The following is a 14,377-nucleotide window of genomic DNA, read 5'->3' on the forward strand; positions in this document are numbered from 1 at the left end:
TATTAGGGAGCACAGATTAGGAATTTTGTATGTTGGCCCAGGTGATGACACTGCCTCCATTACCGATCTCTAACTCAGGCCCGCTGGCCAGGGTGTATACTCACCGGGACAAGGACAATAGGATAACTTGCTGGTGGAAAGCAGAGATTGAGCTGATTTATAGTCCTTCCTCTGCTGAACATGAGAGTGACAAACCCCCAAGTTGCTCTTGGCACAAAAATGGCGCAAAGTTACTTGACACCATACTTGGCTACCCTCCCTGAATGTCAGGGAGACTCCCTGAAATAGGGGTGATCTCCCTCACTCCCTGAAGAGTCTGGCATTCTCCCTGATGCTGAGCCAGTACAAGACGTGGTTGGCTTCACCATCTGTGGCATGACGACACAGTTCAGAAATTGTGTCCTATGTCCATGTATTGATGCCTATGGAGGTGGCCATTTTCATGAAGACTGTCACGGGCACTAGGAGTTGCTACCCGAGTTTCACCAGATGGAACTCTGCTAGAGAGGCGGGGTTATGGCACGCACCTCAAAGCAGGCAGGTGAATGATTGGAGCGACACAACAGCAGGAGAGTAGAGATAGTCTGAGGAAGTCAGCGACTTGGAGCTGTAAACTGGAGACTGAAGATAATGTAGACACGAGGAGTGGACGTGGATAGGTGATGGTAAGTAGAGAAGGAGTCAGTGGTCTGCGTACAGCAAGTTGTACCACTGTTGTGATGGGAAGAATAGTATTGGTGCAGGTAGGTAGCAGGGTAGTCGGTGGTCTGCGTTCAGCAAGTTGTACCACTGTTGTGATAGGAGGACTTGTCCAGGTGCGGATAGGTAGCTGGGAAGTCAGTGGTCTGCGTGCAGCAAGTTGTACCACTGCTGTGATGGGAAGAATAGTATTGGTGCAGGTAGGTAGCAGGGTAGTCAGTGGTCTGCGTACAGCAAGTTGTACCACTGTTGTGATAGGAGGACTTGTCCAGGTGCGGATAGGTAGCTGGGAAGTCAGTGGTCTGCGTGCAGCAAGTTGTACCACTGCTGTGATGGGAAGAATAGTATTGGTGCAGGTAGGTAGCAGGGTAGTCGGTGGTCTGCGTTTAGCAAGTTGTACCACCGCTATGGTGAGAAGTCTGGTCCAGGTGTAGGTAGGTAATAGGAGAGTCAGTGGTCTGCGTAAAGCAAGTTGTACCACTGTTGTGATAGGAGGACTTGTCCAGGTGCGGATAGGTAGCTGGGAAGTCAGTGGTCTGCGTGCAGCAAGTTGTACCACTGCTGTGATGGGAAGAATAGTATTGGTGCAGGTAGGTAGCAGGGTAGTCGGTGGTCTGCGTTTAGCAAGTTGTACCACCGCTATGGTGAGAAGTCTGGTCCAGGTGCGGGTAGGTAGCAGGGAAGTCAGTGGTCTGCGTTCAGCAAGTTGTACCACTGCTGTGAGAAGGAATGAGGACTTGTCCAGGTGCAGGAGAGTGAAGTTGAAAGGCAAACTGTGGCTGTATGGGAACAGCGCGAGTAGAGCAATGTCTTGAGAGGCAGGGATGGAAGGCACAATGAATAGTCTGTATGGAGTAGATGCCTTGCAGTGAGGAGAAGCTGGTCACAGCAGATATGCACAATAACGCCAAGTAGTAGCGTGAGGAGATATCGTAGCTTGAGTGAAAGCTTGTCCTAAATGAAGCAATGCGGTAACACAGTCTATATGGGTACTTGTACCCTGTGCAGCAAACAACAATGGATGCAACTGGTATGTGAGCAAATAGGCAATAGTCAGTAGAGCATACCCAGTTGTGTAGATCCGGAATCAGCTGAGAAGTGAAGCGTTGTAGCGGTATGGGAACCGCCACTGAGTTGAGCAGGGGAGCAGCGTGAAAGCTGTGACACGATCAGCAGAGTGATAGCGTTGGAGCGGTATGGGAACCGCCGCTGAGTTGAGCAGGGGAGCAGCGTGGAAGCTGTGACACGATCAGCAGAGTGATAGCGTTGTAGCGGTGTGGGAACCGCCGCTGAGTTGAGCAGGGAGCAGCGTGGAAGCTGTGACACGATCAGCAGAGTGATAGCATTGTAGCGGTATGGGAACCGCCGCTGAGTGGAGCAGGGAGCAGCGTGGAAGCTGTGACACGATCAGCAGAGTGATAGCGTTGGAGCGGTATGGGAACCGCCGCTGAGTGGAGCAGGGAACAGCGTGGAAGCTGTAGTATGAGTAAAGCTGGAAACAGTTTGGAAACTGTACACACGAGTAAAGCTGGAAGCAGTTTGGAAACTGCACACACCTATAGAAGTTCACGGGGAATGAGACTTCAAGATCAGGCCCCTACCTAGGGTTGCAGGTGCCTTAAATAGGGTGAGGTGATTGATCTGTCAATCACCTCAATAGACAGGTGAAGTTAATAGCGGGTCCTGCGCATGCGCAGATGGCAGGATAGCAGGCGGCCACGATTCCACACACGTGTAGGTAAAAAAGATGGAGGACCTCGCACCAGTGTAGAAGCACTCACGGTCCGGTGAGTGACAAAGACCAAGATTTAATCAAAGACTGACAGGTAAGACAACATGACTTCAGTGATGGAGACAGAAATGTAAAAGACACTTCAGTCTCTAGAGATTCATTAGCTGCTTTTTCTTTAACGCATAGTTGCCTACTCTCCCGGAATATCCGGGAAACTCCCACATTTCTGGGAGACCTCCCGGGAGAGCAGGGCAACCTCCCGGTTCTCTTCCCCGCAATGGATCAGTGGTGGGGAGTGGGGTTTAATGACTCAAATATTGTGCCCCGCCCCCTGCTGTAATTGGCCACAATTGTGACAATCATTTAGGGGGAGGGGCCAAAAAGATGCAATTCGTCAAGCCTCCGCTGGGATCTCCCTGAAGCCAACGAGGAAAAGTTGGCAAGTATGCTTGATACATCCTTGTGGTCTGGCACTGTAAAGATTTCCGGATGATGGTGATCAGTGAACTCACACAAGATACCAAGGAAGTAAATGCAAATTCTCAACAACTTGCAGTGGCAAAGTTAAAAGAAGTTGGTGATGCTTTAAACATATATAGGAAAGAAAAAATTGGATCTGTAGAGTATGAAATTTTAAGCAGCGACATTTTAACATCGTTATCCAATATTATGAATGCATCACTTATTGACATTAACAGATTTACTTCAGAAATCCCATTTAATACAATTGAAGTGCTGAAGAACTCCCTATCCATAATGGAGACTGTGACAGATATTGTATCATATGAGAAAGTTCCTGGTGAAGCGGACACTATTATGGTAACCAATAATTTTAGGATCAGTTTGAAGAAAGAAGAAAAATGGGATCTTGAGGACTCTTACAGAAAAGCAAAGGACTGTCTTACTTGCTTCTATCCAACATTTGTAATATATATTGATACAGTAATTATTGGTTTTATATTGTGACCATCAATGATAAAGGGGGACTGATAAATTTAAATCCTAGAAGTTTTGATATAATTATGGAAAGAAAAATTATAATCCCTATTTTTCATATTTCGGTTTCACCAGATGTTGGAAAATTACAAGTGGTATATTTTGCTTTGAAGTTAATCTGGAGCAGAAGGCAGAGTGGTTTGGGCAATATTTTTCACAAAAAAAGATACATTTTAACATTTCATATCATATTGGATAATATTACAGACAAAGTAGAAAAGATACGAATGAAATCACGTGAAGTACCAGACTTAATTGGAATTCCAAAATGATACACATTCCAATGGAATCTATACCTAAGACCGCACCTGTACAGAATCTTACAATGGAGCTGACTACTAATTATCTTGTCTGGAAGAAAATAACATTATTATGCGCATCTATTATTAATATTGCTTGCTTAGATTTTGGAGTAGAAGGAAATAATTGGAATGAAGCTAACTGCAAAGTAGGCCCATTGTCAAACAATAAAGCAGTACACTGTACTTGTGACGATTTGCCGAAAGCACAAAGAAGAAGTGTTCCATTTCTAAAGAAAAGACATACATTTTTAGCAGCCAGAGTACTTGTCATGCCTAATCCAATAGATTTAACCAAAACTACTTTTCGAGCATTGCGGTCAAACTTAGTGACGCTTTTCACAGTTATTGCCATATTTATTATTCATGTGGCCTTGGCTATGTGGGCAAGAGGAAAAGATAAGTGACTTGACCAGCAAGCATACTGTCATAATATTACCAGATAATGATCCGTATGAAACTGAAGTTTTTTTTTAGTCATTCTTTATGCTGGCAGACAAGGATCTGGTACAACAGCAGGGGGTAAATGTATGAAGCTCCAGGCTCTCCAACGTTTAAATTTAAAGCGGCGCTGCCTTGTAAAGGGAAGTTTCCCTTTACAAGGCAGCGCCGCTTTAAATTTAAGCGCTGAAGACGCCGAACTCGCGAGTGTTGAAGAACCCGGAGCTTCATACATTTACCCTCAGATGTGTATTTGAAGATTGGGTAAAACTAGCGACAGTCAAGTACAGCATTTAAAATGTCCTGGGAACCAAGTATTTATACGAGGAGGGTTAGATACATTTTTGGTAACTACAAGATACTCTTTTGGAGACATCAGTAACACCAAATTTTGGCATAATGCAGGAGATGTCTGCCATTGTCAGGATTCGAACCCAGAGCTTCTGCCTCTGTGAACTTCTGCTCTACTGAGCTATTCTGGCTGCTGGACAGTTCCTTGCCTGTATTCTGTGTTCTAGATCAGTTCCAGTGATCTCCTGATGTTCCAGCATGCCTTAGCTCCACCCCTTGACTTCCTATAAAAGCCTGGCCAGTTGCTGTTGTCACGTATCTGCAGAATATTTAGTGGATCCCTATTCTCTGTCAGTGAGTGGTACTCACTCAGGAGCGGCGGAGTCTAACGGGTAGGGGGTTTTCGCCAGTGAACCCCGCAAGGAGGTATGGACTTCGCTGCTCCTATCCCGCAGGTCGCGGCCTCCCAAATGAGTGTAGACAGATAAATGGTCGAGCTTGAAACAACGGGTTGGTAACTCAGGGTAACAGTAGGAGGGTCACCTATACAGCAGCAGTTCAAATAGTCAATGAAGATGGATTTAGAACTAGCTGGCTTGCAATTAGTAACTCAGAGTAACAACAGGAGAATCATTGGTACAGCAACAGCTCATATAACAATAACAAAGATAGGACCTGCTGATCCAAGAATGGTAACTCAAAGTAACAGCCGAGGAATCACTGATACAGCGGTAGTTCAAACAGGGCAGACATGGAATAGAACTTTAGCTGATCCATAAATGACGAATGTAACTGCAGGTGAGGTACTGGTTACAGCGACAGTTCAGTATGCAAAATAATAAGGAAGGAGAACTTAGCTGATCTGTGAATGGTGATTCCAACAACAGATGAGTTACTTGTTACAGCGGCAGTCCCTGCGTTAAAGCAGCAAAGGAGTTGAGCTGGCTAATCCGTGAGAAGATAAACCCAGGGCAGCAACCAGGAGTCCAGGTGCAAAGGATAGTTCGTAGGTAGAATCTGCAGAAGGGAATACAGCTGATCCAGACAAATAAGCGAGGAACAGCGGAGGAGACAAACCAATGGAAGCCAAGTCTTATAGAGAGAGTATGTAACTCGTACAACAGGATTAGGACAGAGGGACCATGGGAGGTTTAAATAGCTCTCCAAAATCCTTAGCACCAATGGGAACAGGTAGGAGGTTATAAGTGAGGGTTACAGGTGGTACATGCGCAGAACCAAATACAGAAGAGCCTTGATATCGAAGTAGTAACCTAGATCACCGCTTCCAGGAAGAAGGTAACAATGCCGGTACTTGTCTATGGGACCGGCGTGTGACAGCTGTCTCCAGTGCCTGATTATTGTGCTCCTTGCCTGTGATCAAGCTCCTGCTCCTGTTGCTCTTCCTGATTCCAAGCATTAACTACTCATGTACCGACCTCGGCTTGCCCTCCACTTCGCCTCCTCCTGAACCTTTGAACCTCCTCGCCTCACTGTCTCCGGTCTCTCTGACTGCGCAAAATCCGAACTCCCGATGTGCGCGTGGCGCATGTGCAGTAGCGCAATCTGGACAGTAGTGTCCTGACCCACTTTCTGCTCTCCTCTTAGATCACCAGGGATTACAGGACCGGCATTTTTAACGCAGACGGTTCGGAGCTTAATGCTCCTGAATACTAACATTCCCCCTCGCTTTGTAACGTCTCCTGTCACAAAGAAAAACAACTTTTCAATAAAATCTTTTTTCCTGTAGCAAGAAATCAAGGGTTAGTAAACAATGCAAATCATGAATTCTTGGAATTCTTTTGATTTTAGTCCAATGTCTTTTCTCAAGATTGATTGCAGATTGACTCACACGATTCACATCATGTGTGACGTCTGGTTGAGTCTCAATACTTGCAAACATTAAGCTTCCAACAGCATTTCTGTAAGGGATTTTAATCATTTCCTCTATCTCTTTACTGCTTGTTGGTGACAATGCTTTTGTCATTTTCAAGCTTTTATTCACAGTTGTGTTTGCTGGTTTGTTGTTTCGATGTATGTCTGTTGGTCAACTGTAACAGATCCATCATTGAAATTTTGTACAATCCTCATACCTAACAGCTAGTTTTCAGGGCCTAGATCTTTTAATCTGAATTTCTGTTTCAGCAGGTGTTTGGTACTCGTGATGTGTGTCTCTTGGCCTGATAGCAGTAGATCGTCAACGTTCACAACTACAAAGAACATCTTTTCCTCAATGGTTTTGTGATACAAGGAATGATCAGTCTCTGACCTATTAAAGTCCATGTCTAGCAGTACAGCATCAAGTTTAATGTACTAACATTGACCACTTTAAGACCGTAAAGTGACTTCTTTAGGAGGCAGACTTTACCTTCTTGGTAGACACCCTCGTTGTAGTGTTCAGGTGGCTCCATGTAAATCTCCTCTAACAATTCTCCATTTAAGAATGCATAGTTAAAGTCAAGCTGATACAACAACAAATCATGGATAGTGGAGATGGCAATCACCAACCTCAGGGTGCTGTATCTAGCAACAGACGAGAAGATCTCTCCGTAATCGATCCCGGACTTTTGTGTGTAGCGCTTGGCAACAAGGCAAGCTTTATAGTGTGCGATGGTACCAAATGTATTCACTTTCTTACAAAGACCCACTTGTTCCTGATCATTTTGCTGTTACTCTGCCTGTCAACTACAGTCCATGTATGATTGTCATCCAGAGCTTTTAACTCTATATCAATGGGCGTTTTCCTCTGTTCCCAGTCATACCTTGATTTTGCCTTTTCAACGTTTTGCGGTTCACAAAAGGCTAGATTAGCGAACTCCTCGCTATATCTCCTAGGGTGAACACCTTTGTTTCTCCTCTTAGAACTTCTGTTTTCCGGTTGGGTATCCGCAATTACATTTCCTGACTCAGACACGCTTTCTGCTGCATGAGCATCCAAACTTTTCTTGTGGTTGTTGTTCCACTACTTCACTAGGTGTCGTGTCTTCATGAAACACCACATCTCTGGATTTGAGAAGCCGTTTGTTTTTATTGTCCCAAAGTATCCTTTACTATGTTGGCAGTACCTTAGCATGATACACTCTATGGACTTGGAATATCGCTTTCTTCGTCTTTCTTTAGGAATATGTGCATAGGTCTTACAGCTGAATACACAGAGATGGTTGACACTTGGTTTTTTACCGGACCACGCCTCCAGTGGTCTTTTACCTTTCACAGCTACTGTTGGCACTCGGTTTTTAAGGTAATCTGCAGTGGACATTGCTTTTCTCCAGACCTGCGTCATTCAACATAGTCCGTGCTCGTTCTACAAGTGTTCTGTTAGCTCGTTAACTCACACCGTTCTGTTGTGGCGCGTAGGCAATTGTTAGTTGGTGCTTTATGATATATATATATATATATATATATCCCCTCAGAAATAGGAGGGGGAGATCAGAGTCCCACCGCTGTAGGAGACCTCAAACTTTTTAGAGGTCTCCATTACTATGCTCAATATAGATTTTTATTAAAAAAAAAGAAAAGGAGAGAAGAAAATCGGAAGAGGGGGCGCTAAAGCTACATAGAGCTCCCTTGCTCTTCAGATCACTTGGCACATTCCGGTCTTCTGACGCCAAAGGAAGCCCGGGAAGAGAGACATCTTGGTGGGAGCAGGCACCAGGACACTGCTGTGGTTCTCCTCTTCTATATTTGGGCCAAGTATTTCTCTTTTTTCTATGCATTTTATACTGTATTTGTAAGGCTGAGTAAGTGGGGATAGTAAGGGTAGTATTATTGTACTTTTTACTTGCCCAGATTACATTGTTTATGTAAAGGTACAAGTGCAACTTTTATTGTAGACTAGTTGATTATTTGTTTTCTTCTCTGTCTTAATTTGTATGGTGTGTTTGGTGGCTCATTCCTTTATAAAATGTCAGATAAAGGGATAGGTGCTGTCGCAAAATATTTTACCTGCTCTAAATGTAAGGTTAAATGACCTTGTGGACAGAAGGACCCATTGGCGCTCTGCTCTGATTGCAAAAGTGGGCCCCCCTCTGCGCAAACCCAGCATGGTCATGGATTATAGTCATCACAGATTCCAGCCTGAAAGGTTGGGGAGCCGTAACTCTTCATCTCCGGCTCCAGGGTCTGTTGTCAGTCCAGGAGTCCTCCCTATCCATCAACTTGCTGGAGTTGATGGCCATCTTTTTGGCCCTTCAGGGAGCTCGGACCCTTTTCAGGGTCATCCAGTCCGGATCCAGCCCGACAATGCCACGGCTGTGGCATATGTCAACAGACAGGGAGGAACAAGAAGTGCAGCTGCAATGCGGGTATCAGCTCAGATATTCGCCCGGGTGGAACAAAACGTTCCAGCAGTCTCGGCAGTGTTCATCCCAGGGATAAAGAACTGGGAAACCGATTATCCCAGTCGCCATGCGATAATGCCAGGAGAATGGTCCCTCCATCTGAAAGTCTTCCAGTCTCTAGTTCAGAGGTGGGGTATGCTGGATCTGGATCTTATGGCCTCAAGGCACAACAGAAAGGTTCCCAGGTTTTGCGCAAGGGCAAGAGACCCCTTGGCAGTAGCCGTAGACGTCATGACAATGTCATGGGACTTCAGATTGGTTTATCTGTTTCCCCCAATTCCCATGGTCCCCCGAGTACTCAGACGGGTGAGGCAGGGAGGTCTGCCGGTAATACTGGTAGCACCTGCATGGTCGCGTCAAGTATGGTACGTGGACATAATATCTATGGCGGTAGGGCAAGAACTTCGTATTCCGCAAAGACAGGATCTTCTTCTTCAGGGTTCCTTTCAGCACCAGGATTTACCTCGGCTGAATTTAACGACATGGCTGTTGAAGCCAGGCTCTGGAGGGCTAGGGTTTTCTCCCCTAGTGTAGTGAACACTCTGTTGCGAGCTCGTAAACCAGTTTCAGCTCACAGCTATCATTGCATTTGGCGAGCCTATATCAGATGGTGCAAAAATAGGTCTTGTCATATGTCCTCCTTTCGTCTTTCTCGACTACTGGCTTTTCTTCAGGATGATCTTGAGGCAGGTCTCCGCTTAGGTTCCTTAAGGGTACAGGTATCTGCCCTTTCAGTTTTATTTCACCTGAAGTTAGCGGATATGCCAGACATCAAGACGTTTCTTCAGGGGTTCTTGAATATCCAGCCTCCTTACGCTCCACCTACAACATCATGGGATCTTAACCTGGTGCTTCATATGCTTATAGGGCCTCCTTTTGAACCCTTACTTTCAGCGGATTTTAGGTTTCTGACTTGGAAAGTGCTTTTCCTTATAGCTATTGCATCTGCTCGCAGAGATTCAGAGTTGGGAGCTTTGTCCTGTCGAGAACCGTATTTGGTATTCCACGAGGACAGAGTGGTATTAAGAACTCTCCCTTCCTTTGTTCCGAAGGTAGCTTTGGCTTTTCATTTGAATCAGGAGATTGTGGTTTCGGACGGCTTCTCAATCTGATCAAGAGTATATGGAGTACTTAGATGTGGTTAGGGCTCTCCGTATTTATGTTAAAAGAACTTCCCAGATTCAGCGTACCGATTTCGTTCGTCCTTTTTGATTCTCATAAAAGGCAGTCAATTGCAAGATGTATTAAGGCAACTATTAGACAGGCTTACATCAGGGCTAACCGCCCTATGCCAGAGAGACTTACGGCCCATTCCACCCAGTCGGTGTGGGCGTCTTGGGCAGCGAGAAATGGGGCTTCTGCGGACCAACTTTGCAGAGCAGCCACCTGGTCCTCTGTCCATACCTTTACTAAATTCTATCAGTTTAATGTGTTTGCGTCTTTGGATGCAAATTTTGCCCGTAGTGCTCTACGGGCCAGGCTTTCAGAGCAGTCCCACCCTTAGGGGGCTGCTTTAGAACGTCCCATGGTAGCAGTGTCCTCCAGACTGGATGATAGAAAAAAGAGGATTTTTGTACTTACATTAAATCCGTTTCTCTGATTCCGTCTGGGGGACACTGCGATCCCTCCCTTCTGCTTTTCCTCTGTATGCTGTTGGCTGATTGACCTTTCTCCTTGGGGCTTTTTAATTAACTGAGAGTAGGCGGGGGGATTGTAGAGGGAAGGGGTCTGTCAGCAATTTCTATTGTTAACTAGCTAGGTGCCAACTCCTGTGCTCCCCTCCACAACTCCATGGTAGCAGTGTCCCCCAGACGGAATCAGAGAAACAGATTTAACGTAAGTACAAAAATCCTCTTTTCTGTCTTCTGCTCCCAGAAAGTTTTAATAGATACATCGATCTTTAAGGTGTGTGGGGTCAGAGCAGCATGTGACAAGGGTAGGGTCATGATGTTAGAAGGGGAATGGAGGCAGCAGGAAGCCACAGACTGAGAGTTATATAGTGGAAGGAGCAGGGTCCCCCAGCAGCACAGAGTATATCAGGAGACAAATGATGTGTTAGTGAGGACAGGGCTGCATGTGACAGGGGCAGTGACATGATGTGAGGAGGGGAATGGAGGCAGCAGGAAGCCACAGACTGAGAGTTATATAGTGGAAGGAGCAGGGTCCCCCAGCAGCACAGAGTATATCAGGAGATGAATGATGTGTTAGTGAGGACAGGGCTGCATGTGACAGGGGCAGTGACATGATGTGATGAGAGGAATGGAGAGAAGTAGGAAGCCTCAGACTGAGATTTTAGTAACAGAAGGAGGAGGGTGCCCAGCAGCACAGAGGTTTCTGTCAAACTGGTGTGGATGAAATAAAGTTCATATTCACAGTTTCTTCTTTCTAGCGCTCACCTGTGCATTTTAGCTACATATATTTATATCATTAGACAAATACACACAAACAGTATCCTTATGAAACTGTGGTTGAAATTTTTTTTTATTTTTAAACCACCAATGGAAGCTACAAAGAAAAATAAATTAATTTAGTAAAAGTTGAAGAAAAAACAATAAAGTATTTTGAAGGTAGAAAACCTTTCATGGCTCACGCGTGCCAATTTCACTAAATGTGTTTTTTATGTACTAGTTTAAAATTGCTTGGACTCACAAAAAAAGAAGTATAAAAGTATATGTAGTGTGGGAAGGTCTGACTGTTTAGATCAGTGATGTGCAACCAGATATATTTCAACGCAGTGGTCTAAGTGGAAATTTATAAATGGCGGCATGAAAAATGTAAGGGTGCAGTAGGCTTTAATGACACTGACTAACCTGACAGTGCGTAGAACCAGACGGCGACAACACCTACAAGAAAACAACGATTTAATGAAAAAACTACATGAATATAGACAGACTTCAGAACGACTCTGCAGATATCCAAGTGAGGCAGAAGGATGACAGGAACTCCTTCCAATTGGGCAATCCAAACACTCATACCCCGACATGGAACAAACATCGACTTAGCATTACTGAGATGCACTGATTTGATGACCGGAAATCTTCCCTACTGTTGTAAATGACATCAATTAAAAAGGCGACTGATATTAAAGTGGTAATACATGGACCCGGCTTGTAACGGGAAGGTTAACCGTAAACTTAATCCCTAACCCTAATCCCTACAAAATAATACTTACATTAGATGAATGACAGCCGGGTCCGTGCATCGGAGCTTTAAGAGGTTTCGTGTTTTTAATTGACATCATTTACAACAGTCGGCAACAGACCCGGCCGTGAAATGAGTGCCTCTGTGTAATGGGAAGTCGATTTTTATTTAATGTCGGGGTAGGAGTGTTCGGATTTTCCATGCCGTTGTAGTCACTGTCGGGGTAGTCAGTGTCGTGAAACTGACTACCACCGAAATGTAATGGGAATTTAAGTGAATGGAATGTGATAGTGTTACAGTGAAGGCAGCAGGAGAAGTGTCGTATGGTATACTACCATGTACACCCCCACTTCCACCATTGCTTCAATGGTCACATATTCCGCGCTCCAACCATCAAAAAGGCTGTACATTACCCTTACTTGAAAAATAGCTCCCAAGTTCATTCATCCCAAAATGTCCCCAGATGCCCCTTAATTGCTTCTAAATTTCACCATAGCACCCCAGATCCTCACACCCCCTTTTGCCATAAATTGTCCCAACATACCCTCAGATCCCACAAGTTGTCCGAAACGCCCCTATCTGCCAATCAGATCTCCCCATGTGTCTTACCTTTGCAGGCGAAGCTTACAGAGGACAGAGGGAGACCACGTGGCTGGTTGTGCTGTGATTTCCCTGCATTGTGCAGAGGAGGTCGTGACACAGAAGCCGGCTGCTCCCGTTTAGTATTATTCTCAGCTTTGTATTTAAGTGACACCTAAAACACGAAGGGCCTGATTCATATTTGGACACTACTTGGGTTTAAAACAAACGCTTTCTAGCTTGTATGCACATACTCCCTTATTCATATACAAGCGGATCTGAAGAGACATTTCTGTTTAATGTGAGTATAAGTAGACAGAGAGAATACAGCGCAGGATACGTATATGTGCAATATAAAGTACCATCAGAACGCAATCAAACAAAAAAGTTTCATAAAATTAATTTACAACACTTAAGCATTTATTTTTATTAATAATTATAGTATTAAGAAAAATATATATATTTTTTTGTTACATGAAATACATAAATCCGTTTTGCCCTTCAAGACTTGTCCCTGGTTCAGCTGAGGTTACAGAGTTTGTGATTTTGGGCGTAGGCATACTGAGGGTTATTCGTAAATGCTTCAGTGCTTTATGTATTAACCTGTAATGCTGCTTTATATAACTGCTAAATCCCTTAGTCATAGATGATAACAAATAACCCAATAAGACCGTTGTATTGCTGAGTGACGACCGTCATGAACGGCGATCGTTTAATCATATATAAGCCACACGAAAGAAGCAAAACGAGAATTTTAAGCAAGCGGAGCTGCCATTGTGTAAGGTCTGGTTGGTCGATAGATACAACTAGGTTGTTCTGTTTGACCTCTATGTCCTGCTGATTGTGTGACCATCCATAAGTCACAGCACTCCTGCGTGTAGACTACCGGTGTCACTGAGGGAAGGACAGGGCAAGCTGTGGATTCATCCATCTATGAATACTGATTATCTGTGGTGTTCGCATTACCTCATCTGCATCCTATTGTGTACCTGTCCCCTACCACTGTGTGCAGGTGACGGGTCCACTGGTGTACTATGTAGAAATGTAACATGTATTATGTATAGTTACAATCTATTACATGGGGCAGCGTGCATTGCAGTTGTGGGGCTGTGCACTAGACTATATCAGAATGATGGGGGTCAGTAAGTTGCCTGACTGTTTCTGCTGGGTAATCCTGTCGCTGGTGCTCGGTCTTGCTGTGATTGTCCTGGATAGAACAGTGACTTGGCCCATCCAGTCATGTGACTCAGTGGTCATGTGATATGTTCTTCACCCCTCTAACCATCCTCCTGTTAGTCAGAGTCAGGGATGACAGGAAGGGTATGCAGGCCTGGACAGTCTCCTCCAGACTCTGTATTCTTAGTAAATTCTGCTTCTCTTCTGGTTCTTTTTCTTCCTTTAGTCCACTAAAGCTCCAGGGCCTCTGGTAGCTGACGCTCTGGAGCCTGCCCCTGCTTCTTCTGCTGAGACTGATGACAAGGTCTGTGCCCGCTGCGACAGCAATGGCATGATACACTACATTAGCATGAGTCTAGCAGCATGATGTCTGTGGCTGTGTGTGGTCTGTATGCTTCTCTCTGTGTCTCCTATTCCGTGCCGGCGGAGGTAAGGCTGTCTGACCCCTGACCTCTGCATAACGTCCTCTAACATAAACATGAGTGTTGTGTAATCCAGAAGTGCATACTTCTGCAATATATTGAGATGTTTTAGGTTATTTTATGATAAAATATATTGTATAAAGTGTCTTCTTATAGAGCATCTCTCCCTTGAACTCACTGGAGGCCGCCATCTTGTGGACTGAGCCAATATTCAAAAGCATTCTATGAATTCACTAGACATTACTAAGGCACACTGTGGAGGCA

Source organism: Mixophyes fleayi, chromosome 4 (genome assembly GCF_038048845.1).
Source record: "Mixophyes fleayi isolate aMixFle1 chromosome 4, aMixFle1.hap1, whole genome shotgun sequence".
Lineage (NCBI taxonomy): Eukaryota > Metazoa > Chordata > Amphibia > Anura > Limnodynastidae > Mixophyes > Mixophyes fleayi.